At 48.4% G+C, this 17,949-nt stretch overlaps 1 protein-coding gene across 24 annotated transcripts in view; it reads left to right on the forward strand.

The window, feature by feature from the left end:
- MBNL1 (muscleblind like splicing regulator 1) overlaps positions 1-17,949 on the forward strand; it is a 113,227-nt gene that overhangs the window by 58,115 nt on the left and 37,163 nt on the right. The window lies entirely within an intron of this gene.

Genomic DNA, 17,949 nt, shown 5'->3' on the forward strand with positions numbered 1-17,949 from the left:
CCGTGTGTTGTCCTTGCTCATAGGTGCATGCTGCCAGGTTTCCTAATTCCTGTTGAACTACTGATTAAGTCTTGCAAAATTTCATTGCCACTGATAACTTGTTAGATGTAGTAATGTCAAGCTGCGGGAAGCTTTGTAGTTGTCTAATTGCAGCATGGACAGCGTGGTGAGATGTGGTGAGGAGCTGTATTTCACACTGACCCTTGGACAGCTGGCCTTGTCCTGTGCTGGTGCATGATTGCACATTAATTACTGCTTTGTTTACTGTACTTCTGCTTACAGCAGCTTCTGACAGCTCCAGCTCCATCAGTGCAATAAATAATAATGAGATGCTGACACTTCTTGGCTTGGTTGGATATGCAGACCAACTGTTCGCTCTGGATTCTTCTTGTGCCCATCCCAGGGATACAGTTAAATTAAATACCTGTTTTGTCATGGTATGCGTACCTGCTACTGCAGGTATATTTCTGTGGGCTCCGGCAGTCCGTGCCCGCCGGGCAGTGGGGCACACGGGGGTGCCAGAACCGGGGTCACACGAGTGGCTGTGCCTCGTGGCATCATCTGGTACTGGTGGCGATGCCCGGCATCCTCCAGAGACGGTGGCGGGACCATGTGCCGTGGGGGCTGTTGCGGTGCAGGAACACGTGCCCGTCCCAGGGCTTGGCCGGCACGTGTGCATCAGCCTGGCTGTGAGCTGCTGCTCACAATGCTCATTTCTGTCGTCGGTCTTAGGAGGACCAAGTTGACTGCAGGGGGGTTGTTGGTGGTTTTTTGAAGATGCATTTTGCTGGAAATCACTGTCTTGTCAAAAGCTGAAGCCATTGGCTTCACCGAGTTCCCTGTTGTGGAAAACAGGTAGCATTTTTTCTTAAAAATTGTTAAAGATTTCCCGATTATTTTTTGTTTTTTCAGAACAGAAATTCTTCAGCTTTTATTAGTTTCTAAAGTCTTGTTGGACAGGCAAAGTATTTTCTGCTTTACTCAAGTACATTTGTGGTTTTGTCCTTTCAGTCGCAGCAGTGATGCTGGCTAGAAGAGGGACGTCCTCTGGCCTGACGTTTCTTATTACTGGAAGCTTTAAGCGTTTTTCCTTTTCTATGTACTGTGAAGTTTTTCTTTTCTCTTTTGTGTCTCTTTTTACACAACCCTATAAGGTCAGTCTCCGTTGTGCCATTTCATTGCCCTGTGCTGACTTGCTGGACTCTGTCTCGTGCCTGGCGCTGGGATTAGCTGGTCCTTTGGCAGCTGGGCACAGACGAAAGGCGCATCCTTCCTCCTGCGGCAGAGGATGCCCTGAGCAGCAGCCACCAGCAGGTCCCGAGCGGTGTGGCACAGCAGTGTCTCAGCATCGCCTGGCCCCGGGGAGCAGCGAGCCAGGCTGGCACCGCTGGGGTTTGCAGGGCTGTGCGGCACTCGGTTCGTTCTCCATGTGCCTACCGTGGTGGTGGCAACCATGAACCAAAGGCAAACCTTCACTCTTAAAGTGTGAGTCACCCCCTGACTGGTGCAGCGGGTCAGCTCAGCTTTGCACGTGGGACCTCACACCGTTACTCTAAGGGTCGCAATGTCCAGTTTTTGCCTGCTGTGATGGAAGTTAGCGGTCCATCAGCCCCGGCATCCTCACGTACCTCAGAGCTGAAGCCCCTGTGGACATTACATCTCAGGGCTTAAAGTTTTGTGGTGTGGTGACATCAGACTAAACTGGTTTTGAAATCCAGTGCAGTTAGGGGTAAATGTGAACCGTGCCTCCCGCGTAGGCCTTTCTTGTGTGGCTGTGTGTGTGTTACTTCAGTCTCTCTTTTTTTTTTTTCTTTTTTTTTTTAATGAGTAGGCTGAATGGCCTTAATTCAATTACTGTATAAGCAAACTGTACAAAAAGGGCCAGAAGTTTTAAGTTTTTGGTGTTGCCAAAGGCAGAACTCGGTGTCAGCTGCCAAAGGCAGCCTGTCCTCTGCGGTCGCACACCTCTGCCCGAGCGGCACCCACACAGGTGTCCCTGCAGCTGTAAAAATGCTATTATTTGCTGTAATGCCTGAGAGAATCTCTGTCGCTGTCCCCTGACATCTCGCTCCCTTCCCCTCCATGGGTACTGCTCTTGGTTTATTTTGGCAGTACTGGGTATGTGCAGTAATTAAGTAGAAAGGTTTGGATGTTGTTGAAGCAATATGTTTCCATGTAAGAAAGTTTACTGTATTGTAAAATGTCTCGTGCGTGTAGGGGTTAGGGACCAGAGAGCTGTTTGCATTCCTGAAAATCAGGTCACTTCGTGCCTCCTTTCAGCAATTTGCAGTGGATGGCCGTGCCGTGCAGTTAGTGGGTTTTCCTAGCAAGCGAAATGTACTGGGTTTGTTTTCTCTGGTTTGACTAAAAATGCCAGCCAGCTCTTACAGAACTGCACAGAGAAGCAGAGCATGTTGCTCAGCAGAGATTTCAGTGTGACATTACTGAAAGAGATTCAAGGTAATTTCTCACGCTGGTAATTCAAAATTGTTATCCTTTGCAAACTTTTGAAAAAAAGATTTTAGTGCTGAGAAAGTAGCTATTCACTTTTCCAGGTAAAAATAGCAGTTGCTTCCCATAGTGCCACTAACCCGCTCTTTGTTACTCATGTAAAGATTCGTTAGAGCCCCATGCTTGGTGTTCGCTTGGTGAAGATTCACTTTCTGCTTTTCATATTCAAACCAAAGTGGCGTCTCGGAGCAGAGGTTGGTGGATGCATTTGAAATAATTTCCCTGGGCTTTGGTATTGATTCACAGAACAGTTCCCTTTTGACTGATTGACCTTGGCTTCAGGGAGATGTTTTATCTGAAAATAATTTTCGTATTTGTAAGGAGTATCTCAAGTCCTGGCAAATTTCACATTCTGTATTTTCCCCAGAAACTGTTCCTCTCCCCCTAAACTGATTGTATCAGCAGGGAAGAGGCATCATTTAGCTCTTCGCTGTTGGTGCGTGCTCAGGCATCTCCTTTGTTCTCTGCGCAAGTCTGCCTGCTCACAGGAGAACCGCTGGTCCTCCCAGCTGAGACCTCATCTGCCTTTTAGTGGTGGAAATGACCATTTAGGTGTTTAAAATTTGGAGTACAAATTTTCAGAATTTGACTGAAACATATGGTAATCTTTCAACACAGCTTTGAGGTACCAAATTCGGCTGAAATTAGCCCACAGCCAGCATAGTCCCTTCCAAAGGAGGGAGACCATACAGGTGAGTCTTGCCAAATATTGAGTATCTCCTGCAGGGCACTGAAAGCCTGCAGCTTCCAGTGATTTTGGTTAATGTTTGGGGCTGGTAGCATCCCCGAAGGGGAGCTGACCTTGCCCAGTGCTCCTTTGATTAATCCCAAGTCAGTGGGGTCTTTCCTGTCACAAAAGAGGTGTTAGAGCAGGTCCTCTGTGAGCTGGCTCTGTTTTGGGGTAAGAAGCACAGTTCTGGTACTTCCAGCTTCTGATTAACCCTTTGGCGGATCCATTCACCTCTGACTTTGCAAGTTTGAAGCGGAGGGTATGCAGCGACGAGACAGCCTGTGCTGCGGTAGGGTAGTTCTGCTGCAGAAGCGGACCTGAACAGGTACATCTTCTGTTTGGATTTGCCTGGGGAAAGAATCTGGTTGAGAGAGAGGCTTTGCCAGGAGAAGCAATCAAAAGCACAGAAGGGCGGCACGGCACGGACACCCGAACGGGGCAGGGTGCGTGGAGCGTGGCTAACGGCGGCCGCCAGTGTGCCGAGATGCCCAGCGCAGGCACGGGACCTGTGTGGTGGGGTGGGCGGGTGGGAGAGTAGCAGCACCGTCTGCTGTACGCCGGTGCTGGAAATGCTGCTGGGGGGTCTCACCGTCAGAAAGCAAATAGTGGGGTTCTCTGTTCGGATGCTGTGGCCACACAAAATAGAAACTCAGAAAGCTTTGTTTGACTTGTGCTCGGTTAAATTGCAGTGTCAAATGCTGTTTTGAAATGAAGTTTGATAATTTTCCATATTTCAATCAGAATTTGTCATTTAACTTTACTTGAATAAAATAGTATTTTACCAATTATTTTTCCCACAGATGTTGTTAGGCTATTTTTAGTAAAATTTAGAAATAGTTTCAGTCAATCCAAAGTCATTATTCTTCAATCCATAAACTATTTACCTGACGAATTCGTTCCAGTTGTACTTAAAATAATGTGTCGAGATACTGTGTTTGTTAAGAACAAGGAAAAACATTACAAAAGGTATAGGAAGGTCTAAAACCTCCATTTGCAAGGCAAGAAAATAGGTAAATGTGTAAATGTTATGTAAACCCCATCAATAAAAAACCCCAAACATGTCAATGTGTTGACATTTTCAGGTTACGATTCCAGCAGTGATTTCCAGTGTCGGTGGTGTGGGGCTGCAGTTTTCATCAATGCTTTTAAATCAACCTCTCTTCAATAAAAATCCAGACAAAAAATAATGACAGCAATTGACCTTCAGATTGCTAAAGGAGGGCCGTCAGTGTACTGTTGGAAAGTAGAGAACAATTTATTGATATGACGTTAATTTTTTTGTTACTCAGCAATGACCTTAACTATAAATGCGAGAAGAGGCTGCGTGGCGTTGGCAGACTGCGCGGCCACTGACGTCTCGCCCGGCACGGCAGAGCATTGCAGTCTGCGTCCTCGTTTCACCTGGGGCTTCATCCCGCAACAGCCAAGTTATTAATTAGGCTGGAGGCAGATGAGAGACCTCCCAAGTTTCACGACCTGCATAATACAATATGCTGATTTGCTTAAAACCTAACCCTACGAGGGACCCAGCATGAGTAGATTTCAGGAGAGATTAAACACCACTACTGCAAAAATAGACTAGCAAAACTAATGTGCATTGTAGCGGGTAATACTGCATGAAAGTTTGTAGGAATCACTTCTCTTGAAGGAGTAAATACAGAATGAGCTTTCAGAATAAGTCTGATGGTTGTAGGATGTAACAGAAGAGGTTTATAGCAGTGAAGATTTCAGGCATCCAAACAAAACTGGTGAGATTATTTCAATACAGGAGAGTGAGGCTGGGGAACGTCCTTTTTGTCACTGTTTGACTGTCTGGGAGTGGATCCCTTTGCAGTGTCTTCATGGTTATACCCTGAACACCTGCGTTCAGGCTTTCCTTTTCTGAACGCACTTCCACATTGTGTCTTGAGTGTTGCGGCAGCCTGTTACCAGCTCTTGGTTTTATCTTTGTTTTTAAATTCGTCCCACAGGTCTGCAGTGCTCTGCCATTTTTGTGCCTTGAAAAACAGGGATACATTTCAGCAGTGGTGGTGAGGTGTAATGTGGGCAGGTCCAGATGCCGCTGTATTGCTGAGGATTCACCGGCTTCTGCTGCTTCCCCCATTATGTAAAGGACTGCCTTTGGATTACTATTATTAAAAAAAAACGGGCACCTTGCAGAAGCGGTGGAAGAGCAGGCAGGCACAGCTGTGAGTGCAGCTACAGCGTTGTGGAAAGCTGTTGGAGCAGCGTGCTGGAAATGAGATGCAGAGCTTAAACAGGGAAATTAATCACATGTATAATTAGAGTGAAATTTTCTGAAAATATTTTATATCTTTTTTAAAGGATATTTTTGGTTTTGCAGTGGGTATATTGTGAATTGGCTATGAAATCACTCCTGTTTAGAGAGAAGCATGGCAGTTTGCAGCTGTAGGCTAGCGTTGCTCACGTCTCAGACACCATAATTGCAATGCAATGGTGTACGATCACTATAAAGCCTTGTCAGAGCCTAAAGGAGGGGAAAGTGTGCTTCCCTTTCTGAAGTAAATGATGTAGTATGTAGAGGAGAGGCTTTCCCCCTCTCCCTCCTGGTCGTTTTTCTGGAGCTTACCCCAGACCCCTGCGCACATCTTGGCCCTTCACTCTCTGGCCACATCCAGCTGCAGGCTGGGAGGGATGCTGGTCCCGTCGGCGTGTCGGAAGGGCCGGGTGCCCTGTCTGAGCGGGGCGGGTGGGGGGATGCCAGGCCGGGGATGCGCTGCGGCCACTGGTGTCAGTGGGAGCTAAACGGCAGCCTTCGGGAGCGCCGGGGCTGGGGGTCCCTCCTGCAGCGGGTGCCCCCCGCGGGGCTCGGTCCCCGGGCTCTGGGCAGAAGGATCGGCGCAGCGATGGTGCCTTGCCTGCTCTTGTGCCGCTTGTTTGCTTTGCCTGTTCTGTATGTTCCAGGTCAAATTTATTACAAAGATGCTGTAGTAGTGCTTTGTGTTGTGCCTGTGCAATTTAGGGAAGAGCTTTATAAATTGAGCGTCAGACTGGCATTGCTCCTGCAACAGAGGCACGGCTGGCAAGCGAGCTGTGTTTGGCCTCAACTTACTCTCTGTTTGCAGATGTAAGCAACAGGTGATGGCAATTCTCTCTCTTGAAATCACAAAAGCAAGATTTTATTTTTAAACTATAGCAATTCAGGTTTAAATATAGCACCTATAATGGAGAATTCTCCTGCATATTTACACTTGGGTGAGGACACTAATTATCCAATTTAGATCACCATGCCAACCACCTCCCCTTTTCACCAGGTAGAAGAGACTTAAAATGCCAGTGCGCTGCAAAGCCAAATGAAAATAGTTACATCTGGGTTTGGGGTTTTTTTGTATTTTACATGTGCATATATCTGCCTTAAAAGTTACATTTGGTATCTAAGACGACGACTATGCTTTAGTCAACAGGACAGTAAAGAGCGTGTGGGCAGGCGCTGGAGGCAGGGCAGAGCAAAAGCCCCAGGCAGCAGCGATGGAGCCAGGGCTGACATGGTGGGAACACCCCTGCAGACAGCTGGGGTGGGTTTCTAAACAATTTTAAAGTACATCAACTATGTAAAAAGTATATGATAACATACCTGGTGTCATACCTGGTGTCATCCTTCTTGTGGTATTCCCTTTTTAGATTTGCCGTAAATAACATTGACCTGTTTCAGCAGCTCTGCTGAACAAGGGCCGTGCCCTTTTTTGTTTGTTCCCCCAGTTTGGATGCAGCATTTGACAACTTGCCTGTTTTCTGTCATACCACACCAAAACAAATTGGAAGCCTGAAAATTTTATTAAATATTAATTATGCTGCAGTACATCCATTAAATAGTTGCAGTGGAACCTAATGGTTCTTCAGCTTACTGCTTATTTTAATCATTGACTTGGAGCTACTGAGATGCTAAGCGCAGAGGCTGGTCGGCAAAGGGACTGATTTTCAGACCGAGTCATTTACAGGGAGATTACACACTCTGAACAGAGATGTTGATAAAAGTAATCCTCGGTACCTGCAGCTGGCGAGGCTTTGTACAGCGCTGCTTTGTTCACAGCCGCTTGCTGGTTGGCACTGTGTGAAGCTATAACGATAAATAGATTAAATCTTGCGTGTGTTTTACTTGATCTTGACATAAAGTCATTCATTTTACTCTTAAAATGTTAGTTATTATATGCTTGAGTAAGGATCGTACGGATTACTAGAGATTGCTCTAACAGGATTTTATGGCTTTAGGAGTTTAGAGAGAGCAGTTTCTGAAGTCCTTGCTAGAAATGTCTTGTGGTTTCTAATACTGTCATTATCCACTTGCAACCCCTGGGAGATAACGGACTCTTGGGGGGGGCATTTGGTTTTCCTGCATAGGCCCAGAAAAATGCAATTCCCTCTTGTCCTGCAGTACAGCACTGGTTGGGGGGCAGGTGGAGGGTTAGTTGGGAAGAAATCCAGTGTTCCTCTATCTCAGTCTGCAGTTTGTGTGACTTGGGCATGGCGATGGTGTAAATATAAATATAAATATTGATAAATTGATACATACAATGTGTCTATACAGACACGTGGATATACAAATATTTGTAATAATATGACTATCAATCCCAAATTGTATGAAAGGATTAGAAACATTTATATTTCTGTAAGCTATTGATGCATTTGCCAATGGCTGTTACGAAGCAAAGATTCGGGGTGGTTTGATAGTCTCCGGCAGCTACCTTACCCCCAGGTTACAGACTGACTTGAGCTGGACAGACGCTTTGGTGATGCCACTGTGGGTGCCGCGCAGGAGGAGGAGGGTGCAAAGCAAAGTGGCGCAGGCGCGAACATCCCCATCCGCATCCCCGTCCTCGTGCCGCTGTTCCTGGAGCTGGGGATCATTCTGAACTTCCCCTTGTTTCTCCTTGTCTGCTCCTGCTCGGGGTTGTGGGGTTCGAATTGCCGGTGACGACAGGGCGAGGGCTTGGCCGTGCCGGAGCAGAAGGTGCGTCCATCCCAGGCCGCTGGCTGGAGGAGAGGCGAGGGCGAGTCTCGAGCGTGTCTGCTGCCTCGGTCCCCGTGTGTGGGCTGGCAGGAGCGCTGAGCTCTCCCAGCAAAGCCTGGGGCAGCTCCCGGCAGACTTCAGAAACAGCGAGGCGCGTTTCGCCACTGTGCTGTTTTCTTTCCTTCTGGTTTCATGCTGGGAGTCTGCTTGCTCTGTTTTCTTTTTTCTTTCTTTTTTTAAGCCTGTTGAACTTCATGGCAATACGACGGCTCCTCTGTGTTTCTTCCCGTACAAGTGCCATTAGAAGCGTAAGCCAAAGTGATAAATTAGAGGGTTTGAGACTTCTCTCTACAAGATACACACACAAAAGATGTCATTAAGTGGTCACTTCAGTGTGTTTTATTGCTACACTGGATATGAAAAGATGCACAAAGATAATTAAAGAGTATAAACTTGTAGCTGAATCAATTTAATTATTATAACCAAGATCACACCATGCCAAAAAAGTGAGACAAAGCGTCTTAGCAAATTCAAATGAGTCAGATTTCTCCTTTTGTAAAGGCACAGTAGGTGCCTGCAGGAGGCAGGGATCGCTGGTGCCATCGGGGCAGCGAAGCGGCGGGGTGCAGCCCGAGCAGGGACATGGGGGCTGCCGCCAGCGGGGCACCCGGCTGCGTCCCTAGCCCCCCGGCAGCACTGGCACTGTTGCAGTGGCGGCCGCTGGCTCCTGTTAGGTCCTGTCTCTGTGAGGCTGAGTTGGGAAATACTTGTTTTGTACCTATTCTGGCAGTGCAGATTTTGGCAAAGAGCTCCCAAAGCGACCAGGAATAACTGAAAAAGGCCTCTTACTGTTATTTTTTTCCTCCTTTCTGCAATAGCAGCCATAAAATCGTAGAAAGAAATACATGATAAAGAAATAAATCAGTGAAAGGTACTTGGAAATAATTCTGCTCAGCCACTGATGACTTAATTTAGCTGAATGAATCACAATAATGCATTGCAATAGCTGCAGCACAGCATATACATTACAGCTGGGCTTATCAGAGACGGATTAAAGTTGTCCTCTGGACTAGCAGACGTGATGAAGTGTGAAGCTGGAAGGAGACAGTCTCTGCTTTGGCTGCAGAGGCTCCTGCAGAGCCAGGTGCCTGCACCGGAGGGTGAACCCTGGGAGGATGGAGGGGATGCAGAGGGAGGCAGGACAGCCCCGGGTTAAGATCTTAGAGAAATAGCAGTCTTAAACCAAGCTTGAAACAGCTCTGAACCAAAGCTAAACTCTTTTCCAGAGCATGGCAGAGCTTTGGTTGTTATTCCTGGAAGCAGGACTTAACCAAATATACTCAATGTATCTGCTAAACGTTTACAGTGCTTTAAAAGCAGAAATTATTCACTTGCTTTCTTTTACAGGACCTTTAATAAGTTTAATAGATAAGTTTATAGTCAGAAATGAAATAGCTGCACTTACTTGCACCAGGTTGGCTGAGGCACTGTCCAGAGCCAGGTGGGGATGGGGATGTGGTGATCCCTGGGGTGCTCAGGAGCCTGCCCAGAGCTGCCAGGGAAACTCCTGCTCTGCGGGGACTTTAACACCAAAGCCCACTGGTGAATGGAGGAAGGTAAAGACCAGTGAAAGCAAAATTATACTGAGTCTTGTTGACACTGTGAGTTGGCTGGTTTGGGGCTTTGCAGAGGAGACTGGTTGAAACACAAGCAAAGAAAAGCATTGGCGCCGATGGCACGGTGTGCATGCCGTTGCTGCGCTGGTGTCACTGCTGGCTGTAAGGTCCCTTTGCTCTCGTGACGTTGTCACGCTCCCCACTACAAATCCGCTCCCCGAGGGCTGAATAAATGCATGTTTCAGCTACCTAATGAAACCCAGGGCGTTTTTTTGTTGTTGTTAAAAATACTTTCTGCTTTTCTTTGCTAACACTTGGCAGCTATTGCAGTCCAGCAGAAAGTCTTACGGGGAGACAAATTCAAGCTGAATTGAAGGTTCTGGAAAGTTATTCAGATGATTTATTTTATTGTTGCTGTTCATTAAAAATGTGTTCTCCACGAGAATTTTATTAATGTCAGTGCTGACAGAAATCTGTGCTTGGTGACGTGGGGCAGTGCGGGGCCGTACCGGGCCGGGGAAGCTGGCTGGCTGTGCGCTGTAAGCTCATCTGGGCATGCGTGCAGCCTGGGGCATGGCCCCTCTCCTGGTGTCACTTGGTGCTGTGGCCATGCAGTGAACACTCAGTGCCATGCTCCTCAGCTTCGGTGTTTTATAACGGGGATATTCAGCTGTGACTGGCCGGTGCGTGTTTATGTGAAATCCTTGTTTAATAGAAATTCAGCAGTTGTTGTCAATATTTATTCTCATCTGCTGCTGTTTAATCAGCCCCTATCATGTTTTCTGCTGCTTTCCCTCTGCAAGCAGGGACTCTGCTGCGGGTGTCTGGCTGCCGGTCTCTGCATGGCTGTACCGGCTCAGCACCGTGCCGTCCCCAGGCTGCCATCGGACCGAGGCACTCACACCCTGCAGCTGCAGGAGGGGTTTACCTCGACCACCGTGGCTCTGCACTTGGTTTGTAGGTTGGATTCTACCTTACTTAGAAGTTTTCTTCGATTATTTTGAGGCTAGTATTATAAAGGTGGGGGCAGTGGCAGCCTGCTCACTTCTGTGGCTGCTGGAAGCAGGAGATGGGACTGGTGGGGAGGTGAAATTGGGCTGTCACTCAGCAGGACATTTAGGGACAGTTTTCCAGACCACCGAAGTGTGGTAGGGCAGATCAAAGCATGGCGGTGATAATTGGGGAAACAGATGAGGTCTGAAGGGCAGCTTGAGCTGCTAACGAGGGGAGAGGCATAAAGTGCCGCATCCATCACTGTCGGCCTCTGCGCCTGCAGTTCTCTAACACTCTGCGTGTCGCCGGGCCGCTTGCTGTACTCGAGGACAAACTGTGTATTTCAAGGAGGGGTGTTTGTCTCTCCCAATTTTCCATGTGTTTGTTGTAGGCAGCTGCACTGGCATGCTTGCTCATGGGCTAGCCCGACCACAGTGGTGCCAGGAACGTGGTTATTGTATGTGCAAAGAAGAACCTGCTGGGTTTCGCCGTGCTGTGGTGTATTTTCATTTTATGCATGGAAACCGCTTATAAAAACAGAAATACACAGGTGCTTTTCATCTTTTTCACTCGGGCACAAAACATTGATTATCCTGTCTCAGCATTTGCTCTTCTGCTGGTGCTCTGGAGCTAGTAGGCTTTCCTCCAGTGTGCCAGTGCTGTGGAGGAACCAGCAAAGGAATGCACTGCTTGAATGGCTCCAAAACCAACAAAATGCAGCAACATCCCTCTTTATCCCCTCAGAGTGAAATCACCGTGGTACAGGAGGCACAAACCACCGAGGCTGCGGGCAGATATGGTTTTGTCATGCTGAATCAGACTTCAGGCTGGAGCCCTGCGTCCCCCCGTCCCTCCGCTGTCAGGAAAGTCGCCGGTTTGAAGTCGAGAGCGGTGTGTGCCAAGGGCCAGCCCTGCCAGGGCCTGCACATGGATCGGGGCACTGGTGACCAGGCCAACTGCCTGGATTTTAGCGAGTTTTGGAACAGCCTAATTTAAAAAACAGAAATTTTTTTTTTTAAGGATAGATCCTCAGGATGGTTTGTGCAAAGTATAAAATCAAGTATTTTCATCCCAGGATGGATAACTGTGTACTTCTTGTTTAAAAGGCTGTTTGCCCACTGGGATAGAGTGTTGCTAACAGGTGTGATTTACACCTCCCGTGGTAATCTGGTCCCCAATTAAGGGTTGTGTCACACAGTTATGTGCTCACACCACCGGTGTGAGCAGCTAATGACAAAGCACACCTCGTTACTGTTCAGCGAGCGGCGGGTTTGTCTGGCTCAGCCTCTGGAGGAACCTCAAGGACATGGCTGGGTGAAGGATATCCATACCCTCTTGTACGCCTCTTGGGGAGCAAAAAACAAGCTCCCCACACATCTGGAGTGTGCAGTTTTGGACAAAAGAAAATGATCACAGCTGTTTCCCCCTGGAAGAAAGCTGAATTCATTTTTACCTTTCACCTTAAATGGAAAAAGCATGTTTGCAGAGGACGCAAGCACCAGCTCATGTTCTGCCGTCGGTGTGCCCGTGCCCCAGCCCAGCCCTGGAGGGGGCTGAGGGGCCTTCACGGGGCCAGTGCCCTCACCTCCTTCCTCTGACGACATGCATTTGCCACCGGCAGGCATTCTGGTTGCACGTGAAAATCATTTGGGAGTATCCAAGCCCGCGCCGTCTCCTCAGCAGGCTGTCTGGCTGTGAGCCTGGCTGCGGTGGGGAGGTGCCACAAGGTCTGCCTTCACCAGCACGGATGGACAATCTGCCTGAGGGTTCGTTAGCAAGCATTGCTCCCAGCCGGTGGGTTTGGTGGTCAAGCAGCAGCAGGTTATGGTGTCGGACCAGCTCCGGGGAGAGGCACCCGCGGTCCCACAGCGACAGGGGGGCCATTGGCCATGCGCCGGCGCGGCTGAGGCGCTGGCAGAGGAGCTGAGGTGCAGCGACTGCTCCTCCGGTGTGTGTCGGGCTGGGTCTCGAAACAGGCTGTGCATCTAGTGCTTCAGCGATCATGGTCCTGCCTCTGGATCGCTGCCTGGCTTCAGAGTCGTAAGTGTAGCCATTGACTCACCGGGACTGCAGTTTGTATGCCTCAAGTCAGTAAAGCAGATCCAGTAACTCTTTTCGTTTAATATTTTAAAAGTTTATCTAACTGTATGCTTGGCAGGCCAGCTACTACAATAAAGCACATGCAAACAGTTTATTTTTAAAAAGCAAACCATAGCTTAAGTGTAGTTAAATGGTTTCCTGTAAAACATGTGGGCATCAGTATAAATAGTTTTACCATTTACAGGCAATATTCAGATTTTACATAACAGCCATCTTCCTGCTTGGATTTTAACGCGCCGAGCTCTCTGCTGTCGGAAGGAATTTACACTCCCTAAAAGAGGGAGGTGTTTGCGTGTTTGTTTTGGATCAAAAATATTTAATCTGTTACAGCTGCACTGTTCAGCGTGGCTGCTGGTTTGCCAGCTCTGGTTCGTGCAGATGCGAGTAGGTTGGGTATCCGCAGCACGGCGGGACCGGCAGTGCTGGTGCGGAGGTGCCAGCGACAGGCAGAGCCCCCCGGCCAAGAGGAGACGGCAGCGGAGCATCCTCTGCTGCGGCTGTTGTCATTCAGTATCGTGGTGCGTTCGGAATACCCAAAAGTGATTGGTTTAATTATGTCAGTCATTAATAATTGTTAAATAGTATGGGAAGGTAAATGTTCATGCGGTACACTTGGGATGTGCAGTGCTCATAGGAGTGTCTGCTGGCCACAAGAAGCCTTTTCTTTTGCTTTTAGGAGGTAGCCTGTTAAATATGAGAGGGTTATATGTCTGATCTTGAAAAGCGGGACTTGGTAACTCTAATGGCACAGAAATGCTTTGTTGAGTCTGTCGTAACGTTGCAGGTGGTTAAAGGCCGTGGTAGCGGCCAAAGGCCGTCAGCAGAGATTACAGCCTGCTTCTGGTCGACACTTTTATGTTTAAAAGCCAGGTTCATTGCATCCTGTGGTGTGGAGGTTGTCTCATTGATTTAATGGTAGAGACGACAGCAGCAATGCTGCATGCAGGATCACATATTTAACCATAATTTCACAAAACCACCTGAGGAAAAAAGGTTTGCTCAAAACCGAGAGCAACTCCACAGGGCTGGTGTTTCTTTCATTTCAGTTTTATTTTGGAATAAGCAAGAGCAGAGTTTGGGCCGCAGTTAGTGTTTCCCTGTGGCACTGGAGGGTTGTTTTTACCTGTTGCACACAAGGTGCCCCACGAACACCTCCATCAAGGCGGGGGTCCGGCACTGGCTGCGGGCCATGCACCCTGGGGCAGAGGCGGCTCCTCGCACCCATCCTGCCCGCCTGCAGCCAGCTGTCATGGGCACCTCGCTTTTCTCTCCTGCATCTCAAACCCTGTTGCTAAGCAACAATTTTTAATTGGAGAATTAATTTGGCTTCAGGACATCCTGAGCAGCAATGTATGCTGAAAATTTCAATTGAAAGGCTCTACTTCCGCTGTGTTTATAGGTGACAGTCCCTTTTTTAAAAAATTTTGTTAGCTAAGGGGGCGAGGGGAGGCGGCTGCTCTCCCAGCGGGGCAGCAGTGCGGGGATGCAAGTGATTGTCTCGGCTCTGAAGCGAGCGGCCGGCCCGTGGTCAGGGCGAGCAAGCCGCCCAGCATCCGCGGCCGGTGGTGTCCCCGCCGTGCCGCACAGGGATCCACGCTCCTCCTCGTGCCGCGCCAGTGGGACGCTGTGGCTCTGCCTGCAGCGATGGGGCCAGCACCGGGACCTCGGGGAAAGAGCAAGGGGTTTATTCCAGGGACGCTGGGGGAAGAGCCAGGGTTCATGCCAGTAATGTCTCCACAGGCAGCGAGTGGCACCTTGGTTCTCTTGGTTCTCCTCTGCCCCTGGACTTCTATGGTGATATTTTGATGGTATGGTGTTGGTGTATTGATGAAAAACAAGAAGCTTTCCCATTTGCTTTTGTGAGCGGTAGTCCTTGTGTAAACATGCGCAGAGTGGTGTAGCAAGTGCTTGGTAACTCGGGTTGTGCTACCGCAGTGGTATAAAAATAGCATAAATAAACAGACCCAGCAGGCTGGCGCAGCTTAGTTTTAAGACTTTCCCAGACTAACTGCATTTATGAAACTTGTCGGTGAGATGTGTTTACTTCAGATACGTGGAGGGTGGTCAGTGTTACCTAGCTCCAGCAGCATAGAGGAAAAACTCTGTGCGGAGTAAGGCAACTTGCCCTGGTTGAAGTAAGGGGTCAGTGCCATACCGGGGACGTGCAGAGTGAATGGCACACACCAGCTTGCTGAGTCTCTTTGTTTTTTCTGGTTTTATACTGCCGCAGAAGGATAACCTTAAGGAACGATGGCAGGATCACGGTGCTCGGTATGCATTCTTCACTGTTTACCAAAATGATGGCATTAACTGTGATCTTTATTTAGTCTCTGTCCCTTCAAAATTCTTTGTATTTCTACTTTGGCTGTGCCCAGTCTGATGTTTGCTGATCCTCCCAAATCAACTCTTCTGCAAAGGATGTCCCCTCTCCAAAACTGCAGGCATCCCAGCACTATCAGTCTGTCTAATCACCGGTAACATTACAAATAGAAATGCAAACACCACGTCACCTCTCTGCCACTCTCCCCTGTCATGCGGGTTTGGTTGCAACCGCACTGTGCCGAGCGGTGTTCCCCCATGGCTGCACGCGCCCCGTCACAGTCCAGAACCCATCTGGATGCTAGAGGGAATACTGACAACAGTTACACATTATGTTACTGCAAATAGCGTCCCTGTGGAAATAACCAAACGCAGGGAAAGCCCTGCTTTGGGAACCTCAGCCTGAGATTCAGGGGGATACTGGAGGTGGATGCAGTGGGCTCCCTGGGGCTCCTTCTGGGAGAGGAGAGTTCATGTTGGGCATCGCATTGGGTGATGGCACCGCAGGTGCCAGGCCACGGCGGGGTGGCCCGGGTGCTCCCTGCCTTCTGTACCCTGCCAGGATTCAGTGTGGAAAACCTCCTGTTGCCTGTGCGCAGGGTTTCTGAGGACAGGGCGTCTCGGCTTTGGCAATGCCCCTGCGCGGGGGCTGCTCTGGGATCCCGCAGGTCCCTCGTGCAGGTGGGGTCCTGACGGGTTGTGCCCGGAGGAGTAATGACCTTGTGAGAGCAGTTTGCTAATTAGACCTTATTTATTGCATCACCAGGCTGTGCTTTCCAAGAAAGTTGTAGGCTGGAGCCAAGTCCACCAGGGTGATGATTTTGCTGTTCTTCCTTTGCATGACAGATTAGACAGTGTTTCTAAAGACAGGTATTGGAAAGTAATTGTTTTGAATTTGAATTGGTTTAAAGTTTATGTGGGTACTGAAAGCCATGGTTGTCTGCAAGTTCTGAAAACAGCTTTGAAAGCCTAATAGCAACTGCTCAAAGTCAGGGACCTGCTTTTCAGACCTTGGTGCAGATACTTGCACAAAGCGTGTGCACTTTGGCCTGAGTGTGCATGAGATTGGGGGTTCTCACGCACCATACCGGAGCGGAGGTAGAAACCAGCAGCTGCATGCCGGAGATGCCAGGGTCACTGGTGCAGAAGCTGGACCCGATGCCACCCTGAGGTCTTCTTTGCAGGTTGCATGGTTGGACAAAGGCAACTTGGGTGCCGTTAATTTGTAAACCCACCCGGTGTCAGCAGTGAGGTTGCTGCCGTGATCTCTGCTGCTGCAGTGGGTGAGGGGAAGGCTCGCATCTGGCCTTTGAAAGACTGTTTGCAGGGCACGGAGGATTCTGCCCAAAGCCGTGGACTGTGCCGGGACTGTGGGTGAGCATCAGGGCTGTGGCAGCACCGCGCTACGTGCCTCGGCGCTGCTGGTGGGTCACGCTTCTCTGCTGGGCGGCGGAGCAGTTGCACAGAGGACTCTGCAGCACGCTAAGCTCAAATTATCTTCTTGTTAATTAGTTATTGACTTCTGCTGATATTTCCATTAAATATTCCCTCAAGGAAAAAGTAAAAGTTGTTAGTACCCATATTGCCTAAGCCGTAACTGCAGCAGATGGAGTTTGCAATCTCGGAAGTGAATCCCAAGAATACCTTTTCATTATTAAACATGCAATCAGGGTATTTTCTGGAAGGGAATTATTTTCAGAGAGCAAGAATTTCCAATGTATTTCTAACATTTAGTGTGGGATCTGAAAAGCAGGACATGCTGCACTTCACAGAAACATGGTGTTGTAGAGAAGAACATGGTAGTGACCTCACAGAAATGGACTCATTTTTTGCTCATCTATGTGAAGGTCTTAAATATCTAGGTGTAACATCAAAATCCAACACGTTTGTCAGATGATCCAAGTCTTGTAGAAATACTTACACTGTATTTTCAGAATGCAGAATTTGGGGGGTGATTTTTCCAAGACAGGGTTGACTATAGTTTCTTTTTTGTCTGAGTTTTCCATGTTTTCTCTTCCACAATTCTGCAAATATTCACATGAAATGCCTCCTGCTTTGTGGGGAATAAAACCAAATTGCATAGCTGGGAGATGCTTCTGGCAGTCTGTGGGAGGGCACCCAGGGGACAGGTACATGTCCCTGCTCCCCTGAAGGCAATGGGAAGAAAAACTCCTGACCTGACTCTTGATCGTCAGACCTTGCCTAACCCGGCGCTGCACCTCAATGAGGCATTACAGGAGACTAAACACTGCTGCGGTCAGGCACACGCGTCCAGGCTGCGGCCAGGGCATCCTGATCCCACCACCAGAGTGGACTGCTCTTTACAGCGTTTTTGAGCAATGAAAGTGAAATGTACAGAATAGGAGATAAATTTGTATATTAAAAACTAAGACGAAAATGGAGACCCAGCATGAGGTTAGAAGATTTACTTCTGTAACGAGAGCAGAAGCAAATGTGTACTTGCCGCTGTATTTCAAGTAAGACTTTAAAAGTTTGTGTAGTAGCTGCTGTTCACTAAAAAGATTGTACTTCTACGTGGTATCTTACCAATAATTTAAATGGAAATCTGCACGTCTAAAATGTGTCTGCCCCAATAAATAATTATTCTTCTGCAAGAGAATTTGAAAAATAAAGTAAGAAAAACACATTTCCCCGTGGTTGGGAAGTGGTAACATAACACAGAAAGGTTCCCCTGCCTTCACTCTGTGCCT

Source organism: Aquila chrysaetos, chromosome 10 (genome assembly GCF_900496995.4).
Source record: "Aquila chrysaetos chrysaetos chromosome 10, bAquChr1.4, whole genome shotgun sequence".
Lineage (NCBI taxonomy): Eukaryota > Metazoa > Chordata > Aves > Accipitriformes > Accipitridae > Aquila > Aquila chrysaetos.